Raw genomic sequence first — 17,106 nt, forward strand, 5'->3', positions numbered from 1 at the left:
AAGGATTTCATTTTATTTGCATCCACAATCAATGTCTGTGGAAGCACCAGTCAAGAAGTCAAATGACATTGGGCAAATCTACTGCAAAAGACATCTTTAAAGTGTTAAAAAGCAAAGATGTCACTTTGAGCACTAAAGTGTACCTGACCCAAGACATGATATTTTCAATTACTTCATAGGCATGCGAAAGCTGGACAATGAATAAAGTAATGGGTCAGCACAAAAGAGGAAGACCTTCAACCAGATGGACTGACGCAGTGGCTGCAACAATGCGCTCAAATATAGCAACAACTGTGAGGCTGGCGCGGGACCCGGCAGTGTTTTGTTCTATTGTACATAAGGCTCCAGGAGTTGGATCTGCCTCAATGGCACCTAACAACAACAAGGAACTTCAAAAACAGCAACAACAACAACAAAATTAAACATTAATGGTATTATCATATATATACTTACCAATAACTTCATAACTCAGAAATCATTCCTGGAAGTGAAAATGTAGGCTATTTTAGTGCTAATCAGGGCTTTAAAAGATGTTTTAATACCTAAGAAATGTTTTCATGCTTTACATTTATAGAAAACATTTGTTATGAAAACTCACAAAGCATAAATGATGAGACAAAAGATGCCATGTAATTTTTTCACTATTCTAAACATCAAATGATGTATTGCATTGGGCAAATCTGCTGCAAAAGATGTCTTTAAAGTGTAAAATGCAAACATCTCACTTTGAGGACTTCATATATATGCGAAAGCTGGACAATGAATAAGGAAGACTGAAAAAGAATTAATGCATTTGAATTATGGTGTTGGCAGGAAATATTGAATATACTAAGGACTGCCAGAAGAACAAACAAATCTGTTTTGGAAGAAGTGCTGCCAGAATGCTCCTTATACTCAAGGATGGCAAGACTTTATTTCATCTACTTTGGACAGTTACCAGGAAGGATCAGTACCTGGAGAAGTACATCATGCTTGGTAAAGTAGAGGGTGGGTGAAAAAGAAGGCCCTCAACAAGATGAATTGACACAGTGTCTTTAACAATGGGCTTAAACATAGCAATGATTGTAAGGATAATGGAGGACTGGGCAGTGTTTCGTTCTGTTAAATATAGGGTCATGGTGAGCTGGAGCTGATTCAACAGACCTAACAACAACAACATCATATAATACATAAATGGAAATATTTAGTATGTGGATTAAATTAAGCTTATATAGGTTTCAGCTTGACTATGATTGCTTATATGGCTGAATAGAAACCCTGATAGTGTAGTGGTTAAGAGCTACAGCTGCTAACCAAAAATATGATGGTTCGAATCTACCAGGCACTCCTTGGAAACTCTATGGGGCAGTTTTACTCTGTCCTATAGGGTCACTATGAGTTGGAATCCACTCAACAGCAGTGGGTTTTTTATATGGCTGAATATTGATATCGAGTGGAAACTATTGTATTAATGAAGATGTGACAATCTTATACTAGTCACAATTTTTTTTTTAATTTTTCCAGGAAGAATGATTCCCAGGGAAGACTTTGACAATAGTGGGGCATGACTTCTCACTTTATTGACAACATTTTTGTACTTTCTTTTAATGAATGTTTTAGCTATATGAATGGATGTAAGACATACAAAACATGAAAAAAATAACATCGGTTTGTAATTTAAAAAAAAAGTGTCAATGGCCCTGCAAGTTCTGCATTGTCTATTGTTTGGTCATTAGTATTTTCACATGAGGAGATTACTACTTCTTTCCTATGTATTCAAAATTTGGTGGACAGATATAGGTGTGGCATAGAGTTAGTACACTCATGTATAAGTTGAAGGATGACCTATGGGATTCCTTCCAGATCTGAGATTCTTAGATTCATATACATGAGAACTCAAAAGAGAAAGGATTTCCACTAAGAATCTCAAAGGTACTGTTTCTAACATAGAGGTACCCTACACTTGAATGTGAGAAAACACTGCAGTTCATATCATTTCACCCTGTCCTTATTTTTGATGAAGTAGTAGTGTTTTCAGAATCAGAAAAAAAAATAATAATACCACATGGACAAAGACATTTAATTTATTAGGAAAGAATAAGTACTTTTTAATAGTCTAGCCCACCATAACTAGTTGAATAACTTCTATTTTCAATTTTATGTTATATTTCCATTATTATGTTTGCATATAAATAAATGGTATACAACATAAAACAAATACATGACAATTCAGAGAAATGAGTCCTGAAAGTACTCTTGAAAGGATTTCTTCCTAGAAGATAGCTTATCTGGAAAAAATCTGACTTGAATAGTTATGCTTCTTCTTAAATTATGTTTCAAGGGCACAAGTAAGTGTCTTTTATAAACATTTTAAAATGCCATTAACTGGAATTTTTCTCTCAAAATAAATTGAACAGCCCAAAGAAGACTTGATAAGCTTGATAAAATATTTGTGCAAATAGAAAGATTAATATGGAGTAGTGTAATATTTGTTCAGCAACATTCACACTTATGTATTTAATTAATGAGCAACTTAATGTGAAATTAAGAATAGAATAAAATGACAATCATATTGACATTATTAATATTTATAAGAAAATTTAAATACATACATTCTTAATATATGTATATATAAATGCATAAAACCAAAACCAAACCCAGTGCCATCCAGTTGATTCTGATTCATAGTGACCCTGTAGGACAGAGTAGAACTGCCCCATAGAGTTTCCAAGGAGCACCTGGTGGATTTGAACTGCCGACAATTTGGTTAGCAGCCGTGGCACTTAACCACTATGCCACCAGAGTTTCCATATATATGCATACATATATTTATATCTACCAATTTATAGATAGATAAATACAATACTAGAAAAATATTAAATACATATAAACACATATACATTTATCTGTGTGTATCTATAAATAGAATGAATATTGAAAAACAAAGCAGAAAAGAGATTAAGAATTGAAACAGAAGGCTGATTATAAAACAATAAAGCTCTGTACATATAGAGTGAATATTTGACTTTTCCCAGTTTTCTTTCAGTACCATATGGGGGAATGTGGGGTTGATGAACTTAACTTAAAACATCATTTACGTATATACTTATAATTCACAACTCTATTTAAATACCAGGTATTATTATTTTTTTACTATATAAATTTACATGTATTCCTGATAAACAACTTTATTATAATAAGTATTGCTAAAAAGAAAAAAAATATTAAATATGTTTTAAATGACATTTAGGATTATAGACTTCTGTTTCTAGAAAGATGGAATAGATGTATTTTTTCCTATTCCTCCCATTAAATACAACCCACAACCCTGGATAGTATACATGAAACAAATATAACAAGACTATGAAAAGTAGATAGAAAAAGGCAGACCAACTAGGAACTTCAGTATCCAAGGAACGACATGGTGGTAAATTCCTTGAGTTAGTTTCTTTCTCTCACTCTCCCTCTCTTTTTCTTTCTCTGTCTCTTTTTTCCTTCCTTCCTTTCTCTCTTCCCTTTCTCCCTTCCCTTCCTTCCTTCCTTTCTTTTTTTATCTCATAGATCTCAGGCTTGGAGCTGAAGATGTCAGTAACCTGGAAATGCAAATGGACACAGACAAAAAAAAAAAGCCTGAACTTTCCGGCAAAAGGACCAGGAAAGGGGCAGCCTTGCAGCTAAACATCATTAAAAAACAAAAGTAACTCTGTGGTTAAACCCTACATATGCCAGAAAAGGCACAGCGGGGAGCCTAGACTTTTACCCATTTAAGGCTGTAACAGGGCGCCACAACACTCCTGCTGGACAGTGTCAAAGAAGACCAAATAGGGATTTAAGACTTTCACCTCTATTAGCTAGTGACAAGTCCCCTCATCCCTACCCTAACAGTGTCAGTGCAGACCACAGTGGGATCCTGGTCCCCACCCAGCAGTATCAAAGCACCCATTCATATGCCCAATGGAGTGGTGTCAGAGTGGGCCTAGTAGAGAGTCAAAACTTACTCCATCACCCAGTAGCAACTAGGCCACCACTACCAAGGTCTCAGTGGAGAACACAGGGAGAGCTAAAACATCCGACCCTACCCAGGATTAATGAGGAGTCCACCAGCCTTGGTGTCAATGGAAGCCAAGTGGAGAATCTAAACTTCTACCTCCACCTGAAAGTAACAAGGCAACGCCACTCTAGTTCACTGTCAGAACAGTATCAAAGAGAGCTAGCTAAAACAGAAAGTTTAAGTCAGTTAAAACTCACTCATCATATAAAGAACCAGGGATATCTAAGACTTAATTAAAAAATATATATATATATCAATTGATGCCAACACGAAATGATTTTAAAGCAGCCATGATAAAACTGTTTCAACAAGCAATTACAATCATAGTTGAAACAAATTAAAAATGAAATAGAAAGCCTCAGAAAGCAAATAAAAAAGTTTAGCTAAGAAATAAAGGGTATAAAAAAGAACTCAATGGAAAGTTTAGAACTGAAAAAATACAATAATCAAAATAGAAAATATCAGTGGATAAGTTCAATAGCAGAATGAAGGGGACAGAGAATAAAATCAGTGACCCTGAAGATAGAATAATAGAAATTATCTAATCTGAATAGAGGGAAAGAAGACTAAGAAAAAATGAACAGAGTATCAGGGACTTGTTAATAGTGTAGCAAAAGATTTAACGTTCATGTTATCAGTCTCAGGAGGAAAGGAGAGAAATTAGGAGAGGACTCAAAGAAATAATGGTTGAGAACTTCCCAAGTTTGACAAGAGATGTAAGCCTACATACTTAAGAAGCTGAGTAAATCCCAAAAATGATAAGGCCAAAAAAAAAAAATCATGACCAGACACATTATTTTTTCTGACAAACAAAGGCAATGAATAATAATACAAAGCATTGAGAGTGAAATACAACCTTAATTGTAGGGTAAAAAGAATTAGAAAGACAGCAGATTTCTCAACAGGAACCACAGAGGCCTGAAGAAAGTGACTCATTATTTCTCAGGTCCTGAAAGAAAAGAACTGTCAACCCAGAATAGTCTACCTAGTGAAAATATCTTTCAGAAATGAAGGGGGAATCAAGCCATTCTCAGATGAAAGGAAACTAGGATAATCTGTCACCAGGAAACCCACCTTAAAGAATGACTAGAGGCAGTTCCTCTAAACAGACAGGAAATGATTAAAGAAGGAATCTGAGAACATCAGGAAGGGAGAAAAAAACACACTAAGCAAAAACACAGATAAATAAAGTAGGTTGTCCTTCTCCTCTTGCATTTTCTAAATTATATTTGATGACTGAAGCAAAAACTGTAACATTGTATGATGTGATTCTAAATATACGTAGAGAAATATTTAAGACAATTACACTGTAAGTGGGGGAGAAAAAAGAGAAGTAAAGAAGTAAACTAGTAAAATGAGGACACTGATAGACAGATGTCATGCATATATAATACAATACCTACTAAAAAACCAAAAAACTCCATAAAAAGAGTTACACTCAAAAAATACCTGAGATAAATAAAAATGAAATTCTTAAAAAAAAAAAAAGCTTAAGTAGTCCGTAAGAAGGCAAGAAAAAGAAAACAGAAGTGAAAAACAGAGAGAACAAAGTGAAAACAAAAAATAAAAAGGCAGACTAAGCCCCAACATATCAATAATTACATTAAATGTAAATGATCTAAACAAGTCAATTAAAAGACAGAGGATAGAAGACCAGATTAAAAAACATGAATGAACCACCTATATGCTGTCTACTAGAAACTGTCTTCAACGTAAGAATATAGGCAAGTTGAATGTAAAATGGTAAAAACTATGTATCATGCAAACATTACTCAAACAATAGCAAGATGGGTATATTATTACCAGATGAAGTAGACATCAGAGAAAATAAAATTATCTGAGAGGGGAGGGCATTATACAATAATAAAAGTGTCAACCCACCAAGAAGACATAGCAATTCTGACTTTATGGACAAATCAACAGAGTTGAAAAATATGTGAAGCAAAAATTGATATAACCAAAAGGGGAAATAGATTCACAGTTATGGTTGGAGACTTCAACATCCCTTTCTCAACAATTAATAGAAGTAGACAGAAAATCAGCAAATATATAAAAGAACTCAACCACACCATTAATCGATGATCTAGTCAACCAGGATATAATAATTGTATATAGAACACTACCCAAAAAGAGAAGAATAGATCTCTTTTTCAAGCACCCCAGAACATATACCACAACAGACTGTATCTTAGGCCATAAAAAAAGATTCTATGAATTAAAAATACTTTACATCATAGAGAGTTAATTTTCCAACTGCAATGGAATAAAACTAGAATTCTATAATAGAAATGGGTAAAAGAAGAATAATCAAGGAAATTTTTAAAAATACATTAACAGAGTGAAAATGAAACTACATCAAATCAAAATTTGTAGGACACAGCTAAAGCAGTACTGAGTGGAAAATTCATAGAACTAATGCATATATTAAAAAGAAGAAAACTCTTAAACCAATCACCTAAGCTTCCACTTCAAGAAAACAGAAAAATAAGAGCATTATAGATAAAAGCAAGCAGAAGGAAAGGAATAATAAAAATAAGAGCATAAATCAATAAAATTAAAAACAAAAACAATAGAGAAGGTCAATGTAGCAAAGAGCTAGTTCTTGAAAGGATCAATAAAACTGAAAACCTCTAGCAAGGCTGACAAAAGAAAAAAGAGAGAAGACACAAATTACCAATATGAAGACTAAAACAGGAGATATCACTATAGACTCTGCAGGCATCAAAAAGGGTAATAATATGAGAATACTACAAACAACTTTACAAACATCAATTTGACAATTTAGATGAAGTGGACCTATTCCTCAAAAAACACAAACTACCACAACTCTGACAATATGGAATACATAATTTGAATATTCGTATACCTATTAAGAAAATTGAACCCATAATTTAAAGCTCCTCAAAAAAGAAATTTTAATGCCCATATTGCTTCACTAGAGAATCCTAACAAATATTTAAAAAAAGAACTAACACCAGTTCTATACAATCTCTTAATAGGAAACAGAAGCAGAGGGAACAGTTCCCAATTGATTGTATGTAGGTAAGGAGCCCTGGTAGCACAATGCTTAAAGCACTCAGCTGCTAAGTGAAAGGCCAGTGGTTCAAACCCACCAGCCTGTTCATGGGAGAAAAGAGCTGGCAATCAGCTTCTGTAAAGATTACAGCCTTGAAAACCCTACGGGGCAGTTCAACTCTGTCTTACAGGGTCACTATGAGTCAAAATCAACTTGACGGCACACAACAACAAAAACATGATACCAAAATCAGACAAATACAGTATAAAAAATAAACACAAAAATAAAACAAACAAGAAACTACAGACCAATACCCCTCATGAATATAGATGCAAATACTTAAAAATATTAGCAAAAATAATTCAACTATTTATATATATAAAATATATACATCATGGCAAATTGGGTTTATGCAGGGCTGGTTTAATGTGCAAGAGTAAATCAATGCAATTCACCATATTAAGAGGCTAAAGAAGAAAAATCACACGGTTGTATCAACTGATGCAGAAAAAAAAAATTTTGTCAAAACTCAACGCCCATTCATGGTTAAAAACTCAGAAAAATGGGAACTAAGGGTGACTTCCTCAAATTAATAAACATCTACAAAAATCCTACAACTATAAATATATGTATTGGTGAAAGACTGAATACTTTCCACCTAAAATCTGGAATAAGGTAAGAATGTCCACTCTCCTCAGTCTTATCCAACATAGTGCTAGAAGTTTTATCCAATGCAGTAAGACAAGAAAAGCATAAAAGGCATACAGATTGAAAAAGGGTAAATAAAACTGTTCCTACTTACAGATAGTCCACAACTGGACCAATAAACGACATCATGATTAATGGTGAAGCAATTAAAGTTGTCAATGATTTCTTTCTACTTGGATTGACAATCAATACCCATGGAAGCAGCAGTCAAAAAAATCAAATGACGTATTACATTGGGCAAATCTGCTGCAAAAGACCTTTTTAAAGGTTAAAAAACAAAGATATCACTTTGATGACTAAAGTATACCTGAACCAAGCCATGGTATTTTCCGTCTCCTCATGTGCATGTGAAAGCTGAAAAATGGAAAAGGAAGACAGAAGGAAAATTGGTGCATTTGAATTGTGATGTTGGTGAAAAATATTATTTATACCACGGATTGCTAGAAGAACTAACAAATCTGTCTTGAAGGAAGTACAGCCAGAACCTTCCTTAGAAGCAAGGATGGTAATCTTGCTTAGTTTGGGTACGCCATCAGGAAAGGCCAATCACTAGAAAAAGATATGTTTGGTCAGAAAAAAAAAAAAAACAAGGAAACAGTCTATGAGATGGATTGATACAGTAGCTGCAACAACGAGCTAAAACATATGAAATATTGTGAGGATGGCGCAGGACCAGGCAATGTTTTGTTCTGTTACATATAAGGTCACCATGAGCTAGGACTGACTCAACGGTAACTAAAAACAACATTTACAGATGACATGATATTCTATGTAGAAAATCCAAAAAAATCTAAAAAGAAACTCTTAGAACTCAAAAGTGAGTTCAACAAGTTCACAGGGTACAAGACAAATATTAAAAAAAAAATCAGTTTGATAAACTAGCAATAAACACATTGACACCAAAATTAAAAATCCAATACCATTCATAACAGCTAGAAAAATAAAATAAAATATGTGTAAATCTAACAAAACAGGACTTGTATGCTGAAAACTACACGATGCCAATAAAAGAAACCAAAGAAGATCTAAATAAGTGGAGAGGCACACCATGTTCATGGTTTGGAAGACTCAACATAGTAAAGATGTCAATTTGCCCTAACAGATATACAGGTTTAATGCAATTGCTATCAAAATCCCAGCAAAATTTTTTGTAGACATAGTTAAGATTGTTCTAAAATTTATATGGAAAGTCAAAGGAAACAGAATAGCTGAAGCAATTTTGAAAAAAATAAGAAAATTGGAGGAACCATTGTACCCAATTTCAAGGCTTACTGTATAGCCACAGTAATCAAGACTGTGTGATATTGGCCTAGAGAGAGGCATATAGATAAATGAAACAGAATAGAAAGCCCAGAAACAGATGCAGGGAAATACACCCAACTGACTTATTGACAAACTTGGAAAAGCAATTCAATGAAGGAAAGATAGACTTTTGAACAAATGGTGCTGGGACAATTAGACAACGGAGGGTTGAACCTCAAGTTTCACACCTTATACCAAAATCAGCTCAAAGTCAAACAGGGACTTAAATGTAAGACATAAAATTATAAAACTTTTAGAGAAAAGAAAACAAGCGAAATCTTGGCTATAGTTGTTATGTTAGATGCCGGAGAGTCAGTTCCAACTCATAGCGACCCTATGTACCCTGCCTGGTCCTGCATCATCCTCACAGTTGTTGTTATGCTTTGGCCCATTGTTGCAGCCATTGTGTCAATCCATCTCGTTGAGGTCTTCCTCTTTCTTGCTGACCCCCTACTTTAGCAAGCATGTTGTCCTTCTCCAGGGCCTGGGCCTCCTGATAACATGCCCAATGAATGTGAGACGAAGTCTCACCCTTCTTGCTTCTAATGAACATTCTGGCTGTACTTCTTCTAAAACAGATTTGCGGATAGAGGGGTAGGAAAAGAGTTCTCAGATTTTACAGCAAAAAGAAAAATTGATAAATAGGGCTTTATCAAAATTAAGATTTACTCTGCGAAATACCTTGTTAAGAGACTAAAAAGAAAAGCTATGTAATGGGAGAAAGTATCCGCAAACCATATATCCAACAAAGGACTGGTATTTAGAATATATAAAGAACTTTCAAAACTCAACAGTAAAATATATATATATATATTCAATTAGAAAATGGGCAAAAGGTATGAAGAGACATTTCACTAAAGAAGATACATAGATGTCAAATGAGCACACAAAAAGATGTTCAACATTATTATCACAGAATTACAAATTAAAACCACAATGTGATATCATTACACATTTATCAGAACGGTGAACATAAAAAATAGCATCAAATGTTGACAAGGATGCCGAGAAAATGGATCACTCATGCGTTGCTGGTGGGAATGTAAAATGTACAGCCACTCTGGAGAACAGTTTGGAAGCTTATTGAAAATCTAATATATAACTACCCCACAACGCAGTAGTAGCATCCTTGAGCATTTATCCCAGAGTAATGAAAATTTAAGACACATAAAAACCTGTACATGAATATTTATAGCAGATTTATTCATAATAAATAGCCCCAAACTGGAAACCATTCACATGTCCTTGAACAGGTGATTGGTTAAAAAATCTGTGGTCCATCCATATCATGGAATACTATTCATCAATAAAAAGGAATAAACTATCGATAAATGCACAAACCTTGATGAATCTCCAGTGGATTAAACTGAATGGAAAATTTAAAAAGCCAGCCCTAAAAGTTTACATACTGCATGATCTCATTAATACAACATTCTTGAAATGACAAAATTATACAAATTAGAACAAATTAGTCAGTGCCAGGGATTTTGGAGGGGGTGAAGGGAAAGGAGGTGGATGTGGCAACACGAGGGTGGTGATGGAGATGTCCTGTATCTTGACTGTTATCAATATCAATATCCTGACTGTGACATTGAACTATAGTTTTATAAGACGTTACCACTGGGAGATCTGGATAAAGGGTACATGGGATCTCTCTGTTATTTCTTAAAGTTGCATGTGAATCTACAATGATTTCAAAATAAAAAAAAGTTTAATTATCAAAAACCAAAATATTCATTATAGAAATCAGATTTCCTTGATGAAAAGCTATCGTAGCAGCAACTGTTTAATGTCTGATTTGCTTCTTTCTTGGAAAAGGGCAATAAACACTGTTTGGGCATGATGGTAAGGTACCCTGGTGGTGCAGTGGTTAAAGCGCTCGGCTGCTAACCGGAAGGTCTGTGGTTCGAACCCACCAGCCATCTGCGGGAGAAAGATAAGGCAGTCTGCCTCTGTAAAGATTTACAGCCTTAGAAACCCTACGCGGGCAGTTCTACTCTGTCCTATAGTGTCACTATGAGTCAGAATTGACTCAACGGCAGTGGGTGGTGGGCATGATGGTGTTGAGAGACTGTCCTTAAGAGGATTTTAGGGCCATATCACGTGGTACAGGCAGTTGGGAAATACTCCAGATGTTTAGGGTAATATGCAAACAGATATGATAAGTCTACACAATGAAGCAGTCTCAGAGTCTTTAAGAAGTAATAATGATCACAGAAGGAATCCTGGTGCCACAATGGTTAAGCACTCCCTGCTACCCAAAAGGTAGGCAGTTCGAACCTACCAGTGGCTCCATGGGAGAAAGACTTGGCCATCTGCAGTGAAGATTACCGCTTAGGAAATCCCATGCGGACAGTTCTAATCTGTCCAGTAGGGTCACTATGAATTGGAATCTACTCAACAGCACCGAACAACAACAGCAATAACCACATGTTGAGCATGTACAATGTGCTAGGTTATATTTAATTTATATCTATTTTTTACATCTCTACAACTTAGATTTTTTAATGTCTGTTTTTATACATACGATAACCATGACACAAAAACATTTTTTAACACCCAAAATCACACAGCTAATAAGTGGTAAATAGGGCTTTTATCTTATGCTTTCACACTTTAAACACGTTACGTATCACACTACATCCGAACCATGGAGGGAAGAGTAAATATGAACTAATATTTGAGGAAGGTCCCTGAGTGGTACAAACAGTTTGCATTCAGCTACTTACTGAAAAGTTTGTGGTTCGAATCCACTCAGGGGCACTGCACAAGAAAGGCCTGCTGATCTGCTCCCATACATTATAGCCATTACAAACCCAATGGAGCACAGTTCTAATCTGAAACACCTGTGACTGCCATGAGTTGAAATGGACTTGACTGCAGGGGGATGGGGATATTCGAGTAACGTGAAGAAGAAATATAGGTCCCATGTTTTCAAGTTGGCCATTGTGCTTCTAAATATCATGTTAATGTTTAGTCAGAAAGGAGGAAAGAGGCATTACAAAATGGGGGAGTGAGAAAGGGGTTTAGTGCCACCCAGGTTTATTTTCTTTTACTATCTTCTTTTTTTCTTTCTCTTTTGTAATTAGAAAAGCAGTAACTCCAAAGGTGTCTCATTATGTCTCATTTGGCCAAAACTGTCTCACATCGCTACCTCTAGCTGCAAGGGTGGTTAAAAAATGTAAGAATCTCGCTTTCCCAGCCTCAGTAGTAAACATAAACAATGGGAAAGGGGTTAAAGCATTAAAGTTTGGTGAAGAAATCTGTTAAGATCTGCTACAGAATATTAAGACAAAGCGGGAGGGTTGGGTAAAGAAAGATAGCCATGAACAAGAGTTTTGAGCAACAGGAGAAATAATTTCAGTGAAATGACCATAGGAGGATTTTGAAATATTCACAATAGGAGTCAAAATTCATTAAATATTTGTGGCCTTTCACTTTGTACCTTCAGGTATCTAAAAGCAAAGTCAGAGGCTGAGCTGAGAACAGCCTGGTTCTTCTTGCTCTAATACATTGCTACATTGTTCAAGTTTCACTAAGTAAAAGAAAGGAAAGCCATTGCATTTGGTTCATTGTTCATAATGCCTGCTGGGAAAGAGAGCCAAAATCGCCATTTAAAAGGAAATCTGAGAAATAGTTTACATAACGTATCTTAAACAAAGTTTCCTACCGCAGCTTGTAAAACAAATGATAGGTAAGAGAGCAAAACAAGTACTTTCTTGTTTTATGCAAAGCCCCTCCTCCTTTTTTTTTTTTTTTTAATTTTATGGGTACTCAACTCCAAGCAGTTAAATAAAAAGAATAATCTAAGCAAGTAAAAATGTCTACGAAAAAAAGAGATATTTTCCTTTGTCATATTAAGTTTTCTCAGTTTTGAGTGAGTCATTTCTTGGCGTTGGTACCTATGCAAAAATAAAGGTCAGAATATAAAGCTCAAGATAATTTGACTTCTTTTAAATGATTTTAGATGTATTATTTATTAGATATTCCATATAGCTGTAGAATCTCTTTAAATTACATGAAAATTACATTATAATGAGAAGAAAACGAGTTTTGAGATCTGAGAAACATGTTTAAATGCCTGCTCAGGGCTCGTTAGCTATATGGCCTTAATGATACTTACCGGACAGAATTATTAGGGGATCTAAGTGAGTAAATATATGTCAGATCTCCAGTAAATGTTAATTCCCTCTTCTCCAAACACTGTGATGTGAGCTCTTAGACATATAACAACCCACGAAATGTAATACACTGTGACTGAGAGGAAAGTGCCCATGTCTAAAGAGCCCTCCTGGCACAGCTGTCTTCCAGAAATGGCTTGTCCTCTGGTTCCACAAACACATTAGCTCACATTTTCTTTCTAAATTCTTAAATAACGGCTAATAACACCTATGTTCTAATTAGTTAGAATGGAAGTTTGGCTATTTTAACACAGAGGCTCAAAATGACAGTGGCTTAAAGGAAGCCTAGAAGGAGGCAGGCCAGGGCCGATATAAAGCTCCCTGGTTTTAGGGATCCAGGCTCCTTCTAGCATTGTCTTCATGGTACAAGACAGTTCATTCATCACTCTGGAGTCTGCGTTCCAGCCAGCCAAAAGGGGGGGGGGGAACCAGGATCTGAAAGTTACACAGATCACTTCCACTGACGGCATTGGCTATTACTTAGTCGTATACGCGCATCACTGCAAGAAAGTCAGAAAATGCAATTTTAACTGGGCAGCCATGTTTGCAGATAAAAGTTATATTATCGTGCAAGAAACAAAAAAGAAATACTGAGAGACAACTAACTTTCTGCCATCTCCATCAATCGTGCAAAACGCATAATATAATTTAGGAAAAGAATTCCAATAAAAACTTTAAAAAAAAAACTCTTCTAGACCGCTGATTTGATTCTTTGTGCTGAATTTTTCAACTTGACCTCCGTTATTATATTGCTAATTCATAACGTCAGGAAGTCTCAAAGCTTCATTTTACCAAACTTGAACAGACTCACTAATGGAAATATTTAATGACATGAAAGAAAACCAACAGAAAAAAAAAAAAAGCTGCAAGTCTATTGTCGGTGTTAAATACGGCAATCGTAAAAACCATGCCTTTCCTCACCCTCAGCTCCCTTTAGCAAGCATTTTGTAACAACTTACTGTCAAGTATGTAATAAATTATAGCACTAACATAGTCAAAGAAATGTCTTTCCAAAAAGACTTCTCTAAATGGTGGCACGATTTATTGGAACATTTTTGTAATTATTTTTTGGGTTGTTTCAGGAAGTAGTTTATAAGCTGTACAGCAGAATCAGACATTGTTTTATATTCATACCATCCTTTCCTTTGGTTATCCTTCCCTTCTTTGCCTTGTCCTTTCGGCTTCTGTCAGAAGCAGGGCTGCTTTAGTTAATAGTCCTATAACTTCCTCAAGAAGGGCTGTGCCTATGCTATCAAGAAGCTGTTGGTCCCAGAACAAGTGGCTCTGATAGATGTACAAAATGAGGTTAGGTGCGAAATTTAAAGTATAAAATCTGCTTATTCTCCCATTTATTCACTTAACAAATATTTATTGATCATCTATGTGCTGGGCATTGTACTTGGTCCTGAAGATCAAATGGGGAAAAATAGTTTCTCTGCCCTTATTGGCCTTGCATTCAAATGAGAAGCAGATATCAATAATAATAATTAAAAAAAAAAAAAAACCTTTCAAGTTAGAATGTGATTAATGTTACAAGAAGGATACATGGGGAGATATATGAGGTTAAGGAAGTCTTCAAAGAGGAAGAGATGAGGAAGCTAAAATTTGGAAGATTAATGAAAATTTACTAGGTGAAGGTGGGAGTGAACGATTGGACTGGAAAAATGTTTCAGTTAGCGAGAAGAGCATATGCAAAGGCTCTGTGGTAGGAGACGTGTGTTGCTAAACCGGTTTCAGTGGAACTTCCAGGCTAAGAGAGACTAGGAAGAAAACAAACCAAAAACCCGTTGCCATCAAGTCGATTCCAACTCACAGCAACCTCTACTTCTGAAAATTAGCCAGTGAAAACTCTATGGTTCACTCTAGTCTGATCTTATGCACAGCTCACCATGAGGCAGGGTCTGACTCGATGGAAGCTAACAACAAGTGTCAATTATTTTATCAGTAAAATACAAGCTTCAAGAGGTATACCTTATTGTTATTGGTCCATTCTAATAATTGACACAAACGATATGAATAAATGAATCCAGAAATAAATTTCCAAATTACATTTCTTCTGAGTATTCATTCTCTAATCATCTCAAGTTTTTCATCAGAAATATGAAACAAGTAATGCAACTGATAGAAGAGACATGAAACTCAAATCACGCTTCTTCTCTGGACGAAGAGTTAGAGAGAAGCACTAACAAACATTGAAGTAAAGGGAACATGGAGAGCCCACATACTTGCAAGTCAATCCTCTTTAATGGAGAATGGTTATAATCCCCAATCTAAGTAAGGATTTTTTTTCCAGTGAACAATTATAGAATATTTGAGTATAAAGTTTCTTGGAATTCCTTGAGCACTAAGGAAACTGAGTTCCTGTGAAGTGATTGCTTGGTAAAAAAAAAAAAAAATCTAACTCCTTCCTAACCCTATCCAGAACTAATTCTTCTATGCCATGCAGTCTAACAGAGAATTTGCAGCCTTTTGAGAGAGAGGTAAGATTTCAGGCATTTTTGAATAGTAAACATGTCCTTAATATTTCAAAAGAAAGGCAAGGCTGGAATCGCATGGATGCTAAATGTCACTAAAGAAGTATACTTAAGTATAGTTCACTGCTGATGTATAACATGAAGAAAATTTCACAGAACATGTTTCTAGTATTATGTCCTTTTGAGAGTTTCTTACTATTACAATCATCAGGTTTATGTACCACTTTGATAAATAAAAGTAATTTTAAGAGGACGTTTTCATTCCTTTTTCATCTCATAATTTATATGCCTATACTATAATTTTCACTTATTTATTCAAATAACATTAAAAAGAAGAAAGTACCAGTATTTTTCTATTTTTTTCTCATTCAATAAATGTTAGTTGCATCCCATACACTTGGAAATAACCATGTGAAAGATACTGAGTGTGCAAAGATGAATAACACTGTGGAATTTGAGATAGCATAATGTATTTTAAAAGAATTAGCAATTCTAGGTGACTAGAACATACGAATCATAGAATTAAAAAAACATGATGACAAACACAATAGATAGCACTTCATACCCACTAGAATGGCTATAATAAAAAAGACAAAACACAAACAGAAACTAACAAGTGTTGGCAAGGATATGGAAAAATGAGAAAACCTGTACAATGCTGGCAGGAATGTAAAATAGTGCAGCCCCTGGAGAAAGCAGTTTGAAAGTTACTCAAAAGGTTAAACATAGAATTACCACATGACCTAGAATTAAAAACTGGTACTCAACACATACTTGTACAATGTTCATAGCAGCACTATTCACAATAGCCAAACGGTAGAAACAACTCAAATTCCAACAGACAAATGAACAAGATGTGGCGTATTAATACAACGGAATATTAGTCAGCCATACAAGGGAATGAAGTACTTCTGCATGCCACAACATGGATGAACCCGGAACACATTACACTAAGCGAAGGACGTCACCATAAAAGGTCACACGCTGCATTACGTCATTTATACAAAATATTCAGAATAGGTAAATTCAGAGAAACAAAAAGCAGATTGGTGGCAGCCAGGGCCTGAGAGGAGGGGAGACAGGGGCTGAGTGCTTAATCAGTACAAGGGTTTCTTCTGGGGTGGTAAAAGATGTTTTGGAACTGGATAAAGGTAACGGTTGCACAGTAATGTGAATATATTACTGCCACCGCCAGTTAACATCGAGTCAGTTCTGACTCATGGCAATCCCATGTGTGTCAGAGTACAACTGTGCTCCACAGGTTTTGGTTGGCTGATTTTTCAGAAGCAGATTGCCAAGCCTATCTTCTGAGGCACCTCTGGGTGGACTCAAGCCTCCAACTTTTCAGTTAGCAGCTGAGCGTGCTAACCGTACCACCCAAGGATTCCGAATATA

At 35.4% G+C, this 17,106-nt stretch overlaps 1 protein-coding gene across 3 annotated transcripts in view; it reads right to left on the reverse strand.

The window, feature by feature from the left end:
* BANK1 (B cell scaffold protein with ankyrin repeats 1) overlaps nucleotides 1-17,106 on the reverse strand; it is a 376,364-nt gene that overhangs the window by 241,830 nt on the left and 117,428 nt on the right. The gene's annotated exons all lie outside the window — the stretch shown is intronic.

The sequence above is a fragment of the Elephas maximus genome, chromosome 5, assembly GCF_024166365.1.
Source record: "Elephas maximus indicus isolate mEleMax1 chromosome 5, mEleMax1 primary haplotype, whole genome shotgun sequence".
Taxonomy (NCBI): Eukaryota; Metazoa; Chordata; class Mammalia; order Proboscidea; family Elephantidae; genus Elephas; species Elephas maximus.